The sequence below is a fragment of the Tyto alba genome, unplaced genomic scaffold (genome assembly GCF_018691265.1).
Source record: "Tyto alba isolate M040663 unplaced genomic scaffold, T.alba_DEE_v4.0 Super-Scaffold_23, whole genome shotgun sequence".
NCBI lineage: Eukaryota > Metazoa > Chordata > Aves > Strigiformes > Tytonidae > Tyto > Tyto alba.
In genome coordinates, this window is record NW_024881297.1 from 14,163,325 (window position 1) to 14,178,749 (window position 15,425).

Here is a 15,425-nt window from a genome sequence, read left to right on the forward strand (position 1 = left end):
AGCTAGAAAATATTTGTCTTGAAGAAACTATGAATTATTTGGTTATTTCCTTACAGATAAAATTAATTTTAGCTACTAAGAGAGCATTTCACTTGCTTTTGTTTAAACATTTAGTAACCCAATTGAAAGAGCAGAACACTGGCACTTTTGAGAAGCTTTTACAAACTAACTCTGGCAGTAAATGAAGGCTACAGCTACACATTAAACATAGTCAGAGATCAGGATAATTAACACTTCTAGATTTATTCCTATATAATTTGTGGGATAAGTTACTTATACCACTCAAAATAATTAAGAAAAATTCTTTTCCCTTTGAAGCACTGAACTTTGGAATGCTTTACAGTTGCCAAGAGCCAAATTTTTTCCTCATCCATATACGAATAGAGTATGATGAAAGAATTAATGCACTATCTGTTTCTATCTTAAGGCTATCTCTTGACTGCAGTTTTAGGTCACAGTGATTAGCAAAGGACTCCTTGCCTCTGCCTGAGAAAGCAGCTGGAGTCCATCGATGGTTAAAGGCAACTCACCAAGTCTTTCATAGTGGACTACTGGGATCTGGACTTACACAAATTACAGGTGGATGGCATGTTCTTTCTGCAGGGAGAAGACAACTTATAAGGCTAAGCAAGAGGGTCAGATTTCTATTAGATGTTATAGTATTAAAAGTCATACAAAATATATTCACTGACATTTAGCAGAAAAGGTATATTATGGGACTGGGAGGCTTGGAACAGTAATAGAGCAGTCTGAGAATCACAGTTTTCTTAATAATAAATATAAAAGTTGCAGATGTCAGGTTTGTTTCTAATCTTGCTTGCATTGATATAAATCTAGAATAACTCAGTGAAACTGATGAAGTAAAACTAATATGAATCAGTATTTTAAAGTCAGCCACTTTTTACATATTACTGACAGAGCTGCACATCTCCACTGATTTTATCAGAGTTAGAGATATCAAGATGAGACATTTAAATCATTCTGAAAATCAACCTTCTGTTGCAATGACAGGTAAGTCTTTTCTATTACATACATTGAAATATATGTGAGAGGCCATTATCAATTCTGCAGCTGTAAATTAGAGCCTGCATTTCTGAATTTCTCCCTTCCTCCCCACATAGAGTTCTCTATGCAAGCCAATATTCCTGAATAGGCAAATCTTTTCACTAGTCTCCAAGAGCAATAAGCCCTCCGAGACAGAATCACAGATTAGTTCATGCTGGAAGGAGCCTCTGGAGAGCACCCAGTCCATGTCTCTCCTTGCTGGAGCACAGGCACCATGTCCAGATGGCTTCTGAACCTCTCCATGGACAGAGAATCTGTCACCTCTCCACGCACCCTCTCCCTGCTGGGGTAGCACAGAGCAGTAGCCAGGTAGTTGGAGTGAAAGTTTGCACTGCACATGCCTTCCAGTCGAGTGGGAAGAAGAAGAGAGAGGGGACTAGGCTGTGGCATGACATTGCTTTGAAGCTCCTATTGAGTGCAAATAAGGCTCATACTAAATAAATCCCTGCTAGGGAGCTGTCATTTTTTTTTTTTGTAGTGTTTAGCTTGCAACAACAACAACAAAAAAAATCTGTTTTGGTTCAATTCTTGCAGCATTCAGAAAGGCACTGAAATGACAATTTACTTCTGGTTCAAGGAAAATAACCGTTTGCATGATTAGCAGTTCAGCTTCATATTTGATTTGATTACAGAAAGACATGATTTTAAAATACTGAGTTTATCTATGCCAAAGGATCAGACCTCATAATTTTTTATCTAAGCCAGACATTTTCCTAGTGCATGTAACCCCGCTTTGACCTTTCTGCTTCTCTTTCGATAATAAACTGCTGACAAGCCATGTCTGATTGTCTTGTGAAGGCAAGAAGATCAAATACATACAGAGCATTAACAAAAAAGAAAGAATGTCCTTAGGGGAAAAAAAAAAAAAAAAAAAAAACAAACCACAACATAAAACATTGCAGAACATAAATTCAGTTGTACTGCTTGAAAGACTTGTCAGTTAATGTGAAAAAACAGTTCAGAGGCCTCCTGCCACAGGGAGGGAGCGGGACCCCTGGCACACATATGTCACATCCCAATCTTTTGGGACAGCAACTCAGATTCACCGATTCCTAGATTAGGATTACAGTGAAGTGACACTGGGGATTCTTCAACTTGAAAACTAAGGTTTTATTTGTTCACAACAGATGTTGGCATGAAACTGTCAGCAAGCCATGCAACCTCTGTGACAAGCAGGAAAACCCCACAATTTACCCCAACAAACTGCAACGTAAACATACCCCAACAAGCCTTGACATATATGCAGCAATACAGGAATAATGAAGGGGAGAGGAAAAGAAAAGAGAAAAAGAGGGCAGGCAAGTGAGGGAGACAAGAAGGAAGGATCTCACCAGCCTTAGTTCCAGCGTGGCCCAGCCAACCTAAGACTCCAGTTCCAAAGAAGCACCACTCCTCAGGGCTTCGACTGGTGTCCGTTTATAATCTCTTGCTCCTCCTCCGGGCAGGTACTCAGGCTCATCAGGCTAATTAAGCAGCCTGTGTCTCTAGGGCGTGCTGGGCTTTGGCGCATGCGTAGTTTGTACCTTCAGAGTCTTCTGGAACCGGGTCCCTGGGGAGCTACACCCCTTCCCCGCAGGTCTGACCAGTCATGTGGAGTGAAAACGGCCTCTCTATTGGCTCTTGATGATGTCACTCAAGATCGGGAACCCCGGCCTGCTGGGGTGAGGTCCCGCCCCCCGCGGCATCTCACCAGCTGTCTTGGGTTGAGTGAGTGGTGGGGTTTTTTGGTGGCAGAGGAGGGGGCTATCGGGCGGCTCCCTGTGAGAAGCTTCTCGAAGCTCCCCCAGCTCCAAGTCAGCTCCACTTCTGTTTGGGAAATTGAGCCAATCGGCTGCGCCTCTGTGATAACGTATTTAAGAAGGGACGTGGTGACGGGCAGTGGGACTTGTGAGGAGGAGTTGCTGCAGCTGCGTGAACACCAAGGTCAGTGGAGGAATGGAGGAAGAAAGGAGGGGGGGGAGGTGTGCCGGAGCAGAGACCCCCCTGTATCCTGTGGGGAGACGGCAGGGCGGCCCCCCCCTGCCACTCATGAAGATCTGCGGTGGAGCAGACATTGATTTGTGGCCTGTTGTTCCTGCTCAGATGATCAAGGTTCTGTGCCCAAAGAAGGCCAGGGTCTCATGGGAAAAGGCAGCCCCGCTGCTGTAATTCAGTGCTGGGAGGATTGCAGCATGCGGGGGAGTCCCACACTGGAGCAGCTCGGGAAGGGCTGCAGCCGTGGGAGAGAATCCAGTCGGAGGAAGTTAGTGACCCATGATGGAGCAGTGTGGGGAACGCTGCGGCTGACCACGATGGAGCAGGAGGTACAAGTTCCGGACACTCCCCTCACCGAAGATGAAGGAAGTGGCAGCGCTGACTGCACCCCCCATTCCCTGCCCCTGCGCCACTGGGGGAGGAGATGGAGATATCAGGAGCAGAGCTGAGCCCGGGAAGAAGGGAGGGGTGGGGGGAAGGTGTTCTCAAGATGTGGCAATGCTTCTCACTGTCCTACTCTGTTATGTGTTGTTAGTGTCTGTAATAAATGTATGTTCTTTTATTCCTTCCCCCCCCCCCCCAAAAAAAAAAAAAGAAATTTTCTTTTTTTGAGATAAGAACAGTTTAATAATGGCAATAAAATGAGAACAGTAACGATGATAGGGGGGAAACAAAAAGAAATACACAAACAGGCAATGTACAGCGTAATTGCTCATCACGCACTAACCAATATCCAGCCCGTTCCCGGCCAGCGACCCCGAGATACCAAGATCCCACAATTGCAATCCCGGAAGCGAGAGAGCTCCTTCCCAACCACCCCTCCTTTATATATTGAGCATGACGTGCCATGATATGGAATATTTCATTGGCCAATTTGGGTCTGGTGCTCTGGCCATGCTCCCTCCCTGCTCCCTGTGCCCTTGCGCACAGGCAGGACATGGGGAGTCGGAGAGTCCTTGAAGTCTCGGTAGCAGCTGAAAACATCAGTGTGCTATCAGCATTCTTCCCATACCAAACCCAAAGCTAAATCCAAAACACAGCATTCATCTAGTCCCTGAAAAAGAATATTAACTCTATTTCAGCCCAAACCAAGACACCGGCCTTGCAGGTTATAGCTTCTGCCTGCCGGAGGCTGTTTCCCATGCCCGAGCTCGCTGTCGGTGTTTGGGGCATGAGCTGGGGTTCCGTCGGGCCGCCACACCACACAGGGGGTCTTTTGGGCGGGCTTTGCTTCGCCCTTGCCAGTCACAGCTGGGCTGAGGGGGTGCGAGGGGAAGAAGGGGGTGCTGGTTCCATCCACGGGTGTGATGGATGTGCTGCCTGTCAGTCTCACAAGCAGAGGGTAAAAAAATCCTCTGGCATGTCGCATTATCCAGAACCAAAGCCCTTTTCCTTCCCCAGCAGTGCTGTGTCTTCTTGCTTGTTTATTCTTTTCCCCCGTTTTTTTTTTTTTTTTTTTTTTTTTTTTTTTTTTTTTTTTTTTTTTATTGTAATGGTTCTACCCTCCCTAACCTCCAGTTAGTGCTACTCTATGGAGAATGAAACAAATCAAAGAGTTGAGGCCACTTGTGTGACAGTTGGGAAAGCAGGTAGGGGACTTCACTCGCGACGAGCCTGGCATCAGTGGCGATTCCCACAGACTCTTGACGCCTGCGGGATTACACCATGTGTGGGACCCGTGTCGTGGCTGCTGGCAGCTGCCAGCGGTGGACTGGGTGGGCTGCTGGGGCCGCTCGGTGTGCACAGAGAGCCAGAGGCCAGAGGCTGGCTTGGATGTGAACAGCCTCTGATGTGTTGAAACATGTTACGTGAAAGCTCGCATTGAAGTTTAAGAGCTGACAGAGTAGCGATAATTTTGCCTTGGAATTTTTCTTAAAAATTATTTTGTACAGATTCTATAAACATGTTTGCTTTTACTGTTCTACAGAACTACAGAGAGGAAAATATTTCAAACAATTTTGTGTCTATAGCTGATCTTTGTCTGGTATTTGTGATTTTGGTATCTCTTCTTAGTCTTGTCCATGCCAGTTTACATTACAAAAATATTAATTTTCTGCTAGCCTCAGAGCATATCATGATACTCCAGCCAGAACTTGAATATAGCACTGGCCAGAGAAAACAAAGGAAACACAGAATTAAAGAATTAGAAAAAGAATGAAAGTAAAAGTTTTATTGAGGGAAAGGACAAGAAAATAGGTCAATATTCTTGATTTACTCACCTGAATCAAAAAAATTCAGGTTCATTTAGCACAGTATATAAGTGTTTTGTTTATTCTTATGTAACAATTGTTTTATATATAGATATCAAAAGAAATATTAAGAAACCTTATGAAGAAAATTCAGTGGCTTCAGAGACAAACACTTATCTTGAACATGGAGGAAAAGAAACATTTAGGAGTTCATGTTCGTGCCTCTCTGTCTGCGCTAGTACCTCTTGAGTAAGAACTTTCTAATTTTCATGAGTTAATATACATACATATTAAAAAAATACACACACACAAACACATATTGAACCTTCCTATTTCCAGGCTGAATAATGCACCCATTTATTTTAATATGAATGAAACTGCAACTCATGCTTGACTTGAGCTTAATTTGAAACAAAAATTCTCTGGCACCGTGAGGGGACTGTAACTTCCCAGCTGCTGTCTTGACCCAGTTGACAGGTAAATCAGGTACAGCTTTGTTCCTCCAAGGTTATCCTTTCCAGGAGTAAGTTTTCTGTTTGGTATGCAGGCTTGCAAAACCACCCTTTGAAGATCTGGAGTTGTCTTGCTCTGGCTAGATCTTAAGCTTCCTTTAAACTGTGCTGAAGTTTAAGTAAAAGAGTTCTAATCACCAAAGAAATCCTTTAAAGCATTGATGTTTTCAGCTGTTAGAACACCTTGTAAAAGCAGCAGTGGAGAATTAAAACTTGTGCAGTTGTATATAGAACTTGGGCTAGGCATACATGCCTCAATGTGACAATAAAAGGAATCAAATATTGGACTTGTACCTGTTCTTGTGTTAGTCACTGTAAAAAAACTCTAGTGCTAATTTACTTCAGCTTACAACCTAATCCATTACTGATAAAGCAAAGAAAAGCCAGAAAACAAAACATTTCATTATGCATAAATTTCTTATTAGAAAAGCATACTCCAGCCAGACATACTCAGAGACAGTAAATATTTGCAAGTTCGGATAATACATTTGCCACTATAATTGGCAGAATTGATTTTGCTGAGTATTCATTTCACAGTTCAAAATTATCCCTTCTTACAGGCAAGTCTCATATAGACAGACCCCCTTCATTTTCAGATTTGTACTGACAAGTATCTGATATAAAATACAATTTCACTGAACGTTAATTTAAAATATATTAGAAAAGAAGGTGAGGTTATAGCTGGAAAAAACATTACTTTTCAATCCTCTTCTCTGGAACTACGCTTATTTGTCACATAGCCTCAATAAATATGATATTAGCCTTATATGCTTAGCATCTTAGCAGATATTTTTTTTACAACCCTCTAATGTAGAAATACCAAAATTTGTTTAGCCTACTTGGTATCTGATCCAAGAGAAATTTTAAAATCATTTCACAAGATATGAATCTAACAGTTTGTGTAATCTCACAGCTCATTCAAGTTTGCTTTATCTTATGCTGCCATTTGCACCTCTGTAAAGTAAGCATTAAAATTTGAAGGGTAAGGCCAGCACTTTAGGTTTTCTATGGGCACTGCAATTCACATAGAGACAAAAGACAGGTGTTTTGTTCTGGTCAAATGTCTTACCAACTATTGTGCTTGTACTCCAAAACACCTGTCAAGTAATGGCAGAGAAGTATGGGTGAAGATAAAACAGAGGTTGCAAGTGTATTGCATTTGCCAAGGGTAGTTTCGGATATGCTCCACTTGCTCAAGTCTGTTGCATTATGAGACATCAGTTGAATAAACCACGATTATGCTCTACGGAGCAGTAAAGTAAAAAGGAATCAAGAATTACTTCAATTTAAACTATAGTGCTGATGACAGTCCGGCATGTCTGAATTCTATTAATTTGAGAAATTATTCTGCCTTAATTTGGGTGACCTCCCCAGAGAACTGGTATTAGAGCAGGAGGACTTGCATGTGTAGTGCAGCGAGAAGCATACTAGTAAGCTTCCTTCAGTGATGATAGTCTAAAGCATGTGCACGGTTATAGTCACAAGATACAGTTATTCCATTTCCAAAACCAGGAAACTGGAGTAAATAATCTCTTTTACTGATGGAGTGCAAAGTCACTTAGTAATCACAAAAGTCAAATATGGTCATCAATTCCAGATGGTTTACTATGAAGCAAGTACTTAACTGAATGCCATATGAAGACAAGCCCTTATTCAATTTAAGTGAAGGCTTTACAAATATTTTAAAAATACTCGTATGATGAAATAATACTTTACACAATTTTGTGGAACTTCTGAAGAATGTATTGATGCAGCTTGATATTAAAAACTGCTTATATTCCATACCAAACTTCAAGAAGCAAGGTGCAAGGAGCAGCTTGCTTACCCTGCTGTGCTACCTTCAACTAATCCATTCAACCATCCAGTGAAATAAAGCAGGAACACTTCCTAGCTCAATTACAACAGATGACAGCTGGTTTAGGAAATACTGTCTCTCAACTGAGGTGCTGTGACTGATTGTGTGAAGGTGGTTTACTCCTTCACAGCCACGCAGCAAGAGGATGTGTATGCAGTTGTATGACGAGAATCCTGCTCCGCTTGCTCAGTTTTGTCACCTGAATACTGCTGGCTATATTAAGCATGTGTTAAGATACTTTATATGTGGACACAAACTATACCATTGTGATACTGCATTTTTATGGCTTCCTAACATGTCATTATTCCTAGTGCTGAGGTTTTAAGATCATCCTAAACTGACATAATGGTGGGCATCTGCTCAGAGTCTTGCCATCTCCTCTTGCCCTGTCCTCAGGGATATGTGCCCATTCCTATGCTTTGCCAGCACCAGTAGTCATGTTTGTTGATCTTAAGCTCAACCAGGAACATGCTCAGACTGAAAATAGACTTTCCCCCCACACACATGCAAATCAGGCCCATGGTTCATCTCCCCATGTAATTCCACTAGTGCAGCTGCAGGTACAGAGAAGGATGAAGAGGCAAGTGTCAGGAACAGGAACAGTGGATGGGAATGCCCTGCTGTACATCAGCCTGCATTTCCATGGTCATAGCACTGCAGCCCAGGACACTGGAGGTAAAGCTACTACCTCTACAGTCTAAAAGGATCTGCTTTTCATTGGCAAAGAAATAAAATGTTTATAGTGCAAAAAGCTTAGAATTTCATTTCAAAGTATAATTAACTAAGCATTTTACAACAATTGTTTTGTTTTCCTATACTCATCAATCAGTAATTAACCACTTTAAAAAAATAAATAATGGTTTGTTAGTGTGAGCTCCTGACAGCAAAAGTACAGGGGAACTAACATAGGAAGTTGGCATCAGGCTTACTGGTTTCCCCGGCATAACATATAGTGTGGACTTAGGTGATCATGAAGGTGAGCTGTGAAGAAGCCTACAGAGAAATGAGAATGAGCAGAACCTGGAAAACTATTGGAAAGAGCTTGTAACACTGTACCACGAGTGAGACTTAGCAGAGCAGGACTAATTTGCAGGTATAAATAATTTATGTGCTAAAACAAAGAGAGAAAGTAACATTGAGAATAGAAAACAAAAGGAGGAGGAAGATTTGATAATATTAAAGAAATTTAACAGAATAAAAGAAGGGAAGGAAGTGAAATGTCAAAGTGAGAAACAGGAAAAAAAGATTGATGGGTTGCAACTCTGTGGTATCATGTAATGGAATTAAAATAGAAAGAAAAAGGAATTTTTAATGCTTGAAATTAAAGCCAATCCATAAATTTTGTTTGAGATGCAAATGATTGCTTAAGCCTAGTTTGCTAGTAGATGTTGCTATGAAAAATCCAATGGCCTTTGTAAGTTCATTTTTTTATTATTATTATTTTGGATTTCTATAATAATATTTAAATATTATATATTTATCATGTGTATTTAAATGCAACCAGAAGAGATAATAACTAAGAACTCCTTAAATTTTCTGACATTTTACAGTGCACGTAATGCAGAGGCTTCATAGAATGCAGATAAATTTTCTTGACCTATCTCTGAAATCTGAATAAACATATAATTACGGGTGTTAAAATGTGGTTTTTATTTATAGTGGGACATTAGGGCTTGATGTGATAGGCTTAAAGTAGCATATTAGAAAAATCTTCCAGTTTGCAGACAATTAGAGCTATTGTGGGGTCACTGTGGGGTAACAATTTGTTCCTGAAATGAATGGGAGCTTTGTCATTGATTTAACAGGATCAATAAAGCATATTTTGTATTTTTCCTTTTTTTTTTTTTTTTTTTAATAGTTCCTCTGAACAGCACATTGCATTCACAGAAATCTCAATCTTATTGGAAATCTAGCTCTGGAACAGTAAAGCTAAGAAACAGGTGCACTTACACTGTGAGCTGGTATTTCTGTACCCAGAAGTTTTGTCTTCGTATGGATGACAGCAGTCTGGTCAATGACAGGTTTCTCCACATCTTTTACCTAGTATAAACACACGGGTGATTTCAGTGAAAGAAGGTAAATCGGAAAACATAAAATTCCTTCAGGCGCAGCTACCAGCAGAAAGCATTTTCTGCATTTCCATTTCCAACCCAGGAATCAAAAGTCACTTCAAATAGCCAACAGGCATCCATTTCCATGCTATCCATGAGAGTAAGCACATGCACATAACATTCATTAAATAACTTTGAGCCATAAAGTAATTAGTAGAGATCTTCTGTTTTATGAATCATTAAAAAAGATTGGTTAGTTTTGGAAAACTAAGGTTATTTCATTATCGTTTATAACTACATATTAGGCACAAGTATTATAATTTTGTTGGATCTTGTTTTTCTAACATCTTACAAACCCCTGAAATAGCAAAGAGAAATAGTAGGTAGGAATACATTTGCACTAAAACTGTGAAATTATAATCCAATTTGATGTTTAAAATCCAACTTGTTGTTTGCTTTTAAATTTTTATGATTGTGACATTTTAATTTATAATTGCATAACAGAATGTATAATTAAGATACAGTAAAATAAGTAATTGCTGCATGCTATAATATAAATTCTCTATTTATAGAATTGACTCAGAATCTTTGGTCATGATGAGAGGTGCTCTGCAGACACAAGGTAAAGGGATATTTCTTTACTACAGAGGTGACCTGCAGGGCTAGGGGATAGTATGGTAGAACAGCACTAGTGCTTACTCAGAGAGGGTTATTGCACACTTAAAAAGTTCAGGTAAGGAACTGATACGGAATAACTAACATGTTGCACTTCCTCACTTACTTCATTGTCACTTCAGAGATAAGCCCTAAGGCTAAGCGGATAAATGTATCTTCACCGTAGCAGAATTTCCCACTGAAAGTAAAGTGTCACAGAAGTATACGTTAAACAGGAACAAATGGTTTGCTGAACATGAATGGACTAGAACAAGAGACTTCAGAGTGGGTAAGTGTTTTGCTGAAATAGGATCTTTAATAGAAAAGTCAGACAAAAATCTGATTGATTCATGAATCTAAGTGCACTGACAGCCTCAGGGTGTGTTTTACCTGACCCATGTATAAGATGGATGGGGGCTGTCCCTACAGCCTCCTCTTCCAGAGGAAAGAGCTTTCCTGGAGGGACTCGCTGGCAGTCAGACTTGTATCCAGAGTTGGAGGGTGCCTGATTCTGGCGTGTGTCTTTTCTGTGTTTACAGTACATATACATACATATATAATAGATAGTAGCCTGCCAAGCCAAGCCCACACCAAGTCGGTATCATCCCTTACCTGTGGTTAAAACCTGTAACATTGCTGACATACATTTTGTTGTTTGGGTAGCCTGATCCCACCATTCCAACCATCATCCCCTTTGTCTGATAAGGAATTTCTGCGTTAGTCTCAATCACAGTATTAAGTGATGACACTGGTGTTGTAAAATTAACATAGGTATATATATATCTTCAGTATCAGATCTGGTATCTGATACAGATTCAATACAAGTAGAGGCTAAATGTGATATTCAAAACTGATAACACAGTTTTTATTCTACCAAAAAAAAAAGTGAAAACCCAGTTGAAATTTGTTTCCTTAAAAGGGATGGAAAGGAAAGCAATTCTGGGTCTGGCTGCATGTAAATATTCAGGATGGTGTAAATGCCAAGAAACAGGTCCCAGCTACTGCTGATGTTCGATGCCCAGACTCCGTGTGTCCCTCCCCCACCTCTCCTTCTGCTTCTCAAGTGTATGGGGTTAAAGAACATTTGTAATGTTAATCGCTTGGCTTAGAGGGATCCTTAAAATTTGTTCTTGAGCAGTTACCACTGTATAAAAGCAATTTATCTGCTACTCAACTTCACTGAAGCGTACAATACCTGAAAAAGTTCTTCAGCCTTATGAACCAGTGCCTGGCTAGGCACAGCTGATCTGATGAAAGGTGTTCCGATTTTGCAAAGTGCTCAACAGCATTGTATTTAGATGCAAAGATGAAATCTCTACCAGTATAAAACTTTCTTCAGGCATCCATAATGGAAGAGCTGTTTTTCAGCTCATATTAGTAACCAGAAAATGTCAATTGAGCAGTGTCAGTGTTTTTCAAACTGATTTGCAATTATCTACAATATCAGTATTTGCTATGCTAAATAATAATGCTACCTTTTAAGATCAATCCAGCCATTTATTGTTGTTATAAAAAAATAATAAAAAATGGTTATTCTGAAAGGTTATTTTAGCTTAAGCTATTTTGTAGATTTCTTGGTTTTGTTTACTATGCGTTTTGAGTCTCTGACTGATTAGAGTTTTTTCCAAGAGAATGACAAATTAATCATTTTGATTTGCAAAACACATTTTCACTTTTCAAAACTGATGTCAGATTTACTTTTTTCTTCCTTTTTATTTAAGAGGCTTCTTCACCCTTTCTTCTGGACACTGTAACAGCAATGAATAGCATTCAATGTCTGCACAACAGTTGACCCAATCATAAACAATAACCTGACATCTATTTTGGAGAGCATGAGAAAAATATGTTAATGAAGAAAATTTCAGAAACCCCATATATCTATTTAAAGACTTTTGTTTGAAGTGTGGACAAGTTTGAGGAGTACTGTGCACGTACCCTAAGTGTTCTATCTATGGATGTGAGCATAGGCTGTTGTGCAAAGCTCAGTCTCCTTAATGACACTGTAAAATAAAGGGTAAGGAGTGAAACATATCAGCTTTAGAAATCTTCTGTGGTACCTTATCCTTGAACTGAAATTACGTGGAAATTTAGCAATAGCTAGTCATCACAAATATTACCTAGATGCACAACTGGACAGTAATCTAACAAAAGGGAATTACCCATTATGCACTAGTGCTTCATAATAGTTAAAAGAGCAACTGTAAAAAATTTAAACAATTGTTTCTTGAAGAACTTACTTAATTTGCTATTGTATAGTAGTGTTTCCACTGCGCAGCTTATTTAAAAAATGGGGAATCTTGTGAAAAAAGGCCAACTTCTGTCCAAGTTTTGGGAAGCTAATGGCAGATATTTACATGGCAGAATTAATCACAGATGGTTTACTCAGAATATGAAATAAAATAAACAGTTTGCTTTGGATAATATTTTTCATACTACTTTGCTTTACACTTGAGAGATTAAACTTTTACAAGTAAAAATTTTGTTGCTCACTTGTCTTTTGGGATGCTTTTAATGTTATCTATTTTAGAATAGGAAATTTTGCCTCTTTTTGCAACATCTATGGAAGATCTTTAAAAGTCAGTACAGTATCTGCTTGTCTGTGCATGCAAACAGGAATATCTATCTGGGGAACATAATCATGGCAAAAGGTCGTGTTTGCCTTTTATCTGAAATACTTTTAGACTATCAAGTGGTTTAGAAGTCAGTCAATCAATACCAGAAGTCAAGGAAAACAATTCGTTTTATCAACATTAATATATTTTGAGTTTTATAAGATGGAACGTTATTTCCCTCGGCATTTTAATTGAGATTTAATAAAATCGCTGTTTTAGTGTATCTGGCAATGGTATTTTAAGTTGCACTATACTGCAACAACAGCTCAAGACACAAATGATTTAAAAACCTGCAAAACTCACATGAGAACCCTTCCCCTCCTCTTTCCCCTTCTACCTTCAAAAGGCAAATCAGCATGAAAGCTGAGACTATAAACACCTCCATATACATGTACAAATAGTAAGAGGGTACTTAGTGTTGTATATTTAAAACATATGTACTATGGATCAGTTTTGATTTTCTTGCTGCATGTTCCATTCACATAAAAGGGACTTCTGGGTGCAAGCTGCAGGGCAAGAGTAAGTCCTCCAGTGCATCCATGTTTGCTAAATACCACAAATGGTTTCATATAAAACCAGAGATGGTTAAAAGAAAGAAGTATGTCTGAAGTTTTGGGATAAATGTTTTCAGAGTATTTTACTGTATTGTCCATCTGAATTATTTCAATTTAAAGGCATTAATTTAAATATTTTTAAAAATGTGCTGCTGTCTGTGACTTGTTGTCTAGCAAAAAAACCCCACTCCTGCCTAAAACAGACCCCAAATCTACCTACTTCTTTGAATAAAATTAAGCCCCCTCCCCGACATATGAAAAATAACATATTTGTAAAGGACTGATGAAGGATCATACTATACAAGACTGTATGAACATGGACAAGTTGACAATAATAAATTATTAAAATAGCATTGCTTTTGGGAAATTCCACATATCTCTTTTCAATCTGACAATCGAACATTGTCAATTATATAATGAAATGGAAAAGTAATATGTCTTGGAACTGTAGAAGCAGCAAGAGTCCAGAGGGACCAGCGTTAATATGGGCTACCGGAGTCTGTGAACCATGAAGGAGTAGCTGAGTGAATTATGAGTGCAAGCTGCAAGATAAGAGTTAATATGGGGAGATGTGCTGAAAGAGTATGGAGGATCGGGTCCATGTCTTGGGTGTTGCGCTTTAGCTGAGACTGGATTTCTGGAAATATGTTATTGTACACTGAGTTTTGACGCACTCTAAAAACCAACCACTTTAGTTACTCAAGAAGCCCTAGTCATGATTAAAACCCAGTTCTTCCACTATGCCTTGCCAGTTTATTTCAAAAACAGAATTAAAAAAACATTTGTAATGCTATGCTAAGAAATATATGTATTCAAATGAAAAATAACCTGGTTAGAAAAAATGTAAATGGTCAGCCTCGGTGAGCATTTTCTTAAATAGTCATTATCTCAAAATTAGTATGAAGGCTGAAAAACTAAAATAGCTTATTAATGGACTGAGACTTCTTAAACTTTTTCATAATGGGAGTCAGGTGTGTAGAATCTTTTGAAAAACCTCACTAAGTACCTGTCTGCTTCTTTAGGCACTCAAATGCCTTTAAAAACTTGTTCCCTATTGTATTATTGTCAATTAATTTCAATTAGGGTGCTGGTACTGGAAAGTATTCTAATGTCTTCACAGATATAAGAACAGCAGTCATAAAATAAGACTTTCAAAGGCACTTAAAGATACACAGAAATTTCACTTTTAGTAGGTAAAATTTAACGTTTAGTGTGAGAACCTATATATTGCAGGTTGCAGAGTTTGCATTTAACTTCTGTGCAGCTTTTGAAGTTAGGGGACTCCAATTTCGCAAAAGGGAAAGTTGAGAATATGCCTCTAATGGTGTTAGTTTTTTTGGAAGTATAAAGGGGTATGGACCAAAGGACAGAACTGGAGCAGGGCACCTGGTGATATTCTCCAAGCATGAGTTACATGTGATATTCATTGGTGCATTAGGGGGGAACAAGCACTGCGGGGATGGGAAGGAAAACATGGTTCCTTCCCCTTTCAGTGGCATAGCACTATCTATGTGACAGGATGGGACATAATATTGTTACCTGGGCTCAGTGCAGATCTTGGAGATCAGTGGATCCTAATACCTGAGCAATAGCTTTGTTCCAGAAGCACTGCAAAAGTTACTGGCAGGAATAGGCTACTCTTCTGTACTTTATCAGGAAAATTCACTGTATCTCTTAGTTTTTTTTTTTTTTTCCTTATTTTTCCATCTTTCCTGGGAAAAAAAAAAAAAAAAAAGGTCACAAATCTTAACTCCTATCTAACGTTTCTAACGTTTCATACTTAAGCATTTTATACTTGTAAACAAAACGACTGAAAGCTGTCAGTTGGAAATGTCATGTCTGCTGTCAATGGTTCATGAATAATTGACACTGAGATTACCTAGGGAAAGCTGCAATTATCCTGACTCATTAACATATGAACTAAGCCTGGTTTTGTTCTGTGGTTGTAGGATTTTCATT

The 15,425-nt window shown here is 39.1% G+C and overlaps 1 long non-coding RNA gene across 1 annotated transcript; it reads right to left on the bottom strand.

Annotated features, from left to right (window-relative positions):
• Positions 1 to 4,148: 4,148 nt before the first annotated feature.
• LOC122153787 lies at positions 4,149 to 15,172 on the bottom strand. The gene is made up of 4 exons (XR_006165675.1): positions 15,006 to 15,172; positions 10,428 to 10,499; positions 9,546 to 9,635; positions 4,149 to 5,848 (listed from the first exon to the last, which is right to left on the bottom strand). It is a non-coding gene; the product is annotated as an uncharacterized LOC122153787 (long non-coding RNA).
• Positions 15,173 to 15,425: the final 253 nt, after the last annotated feature.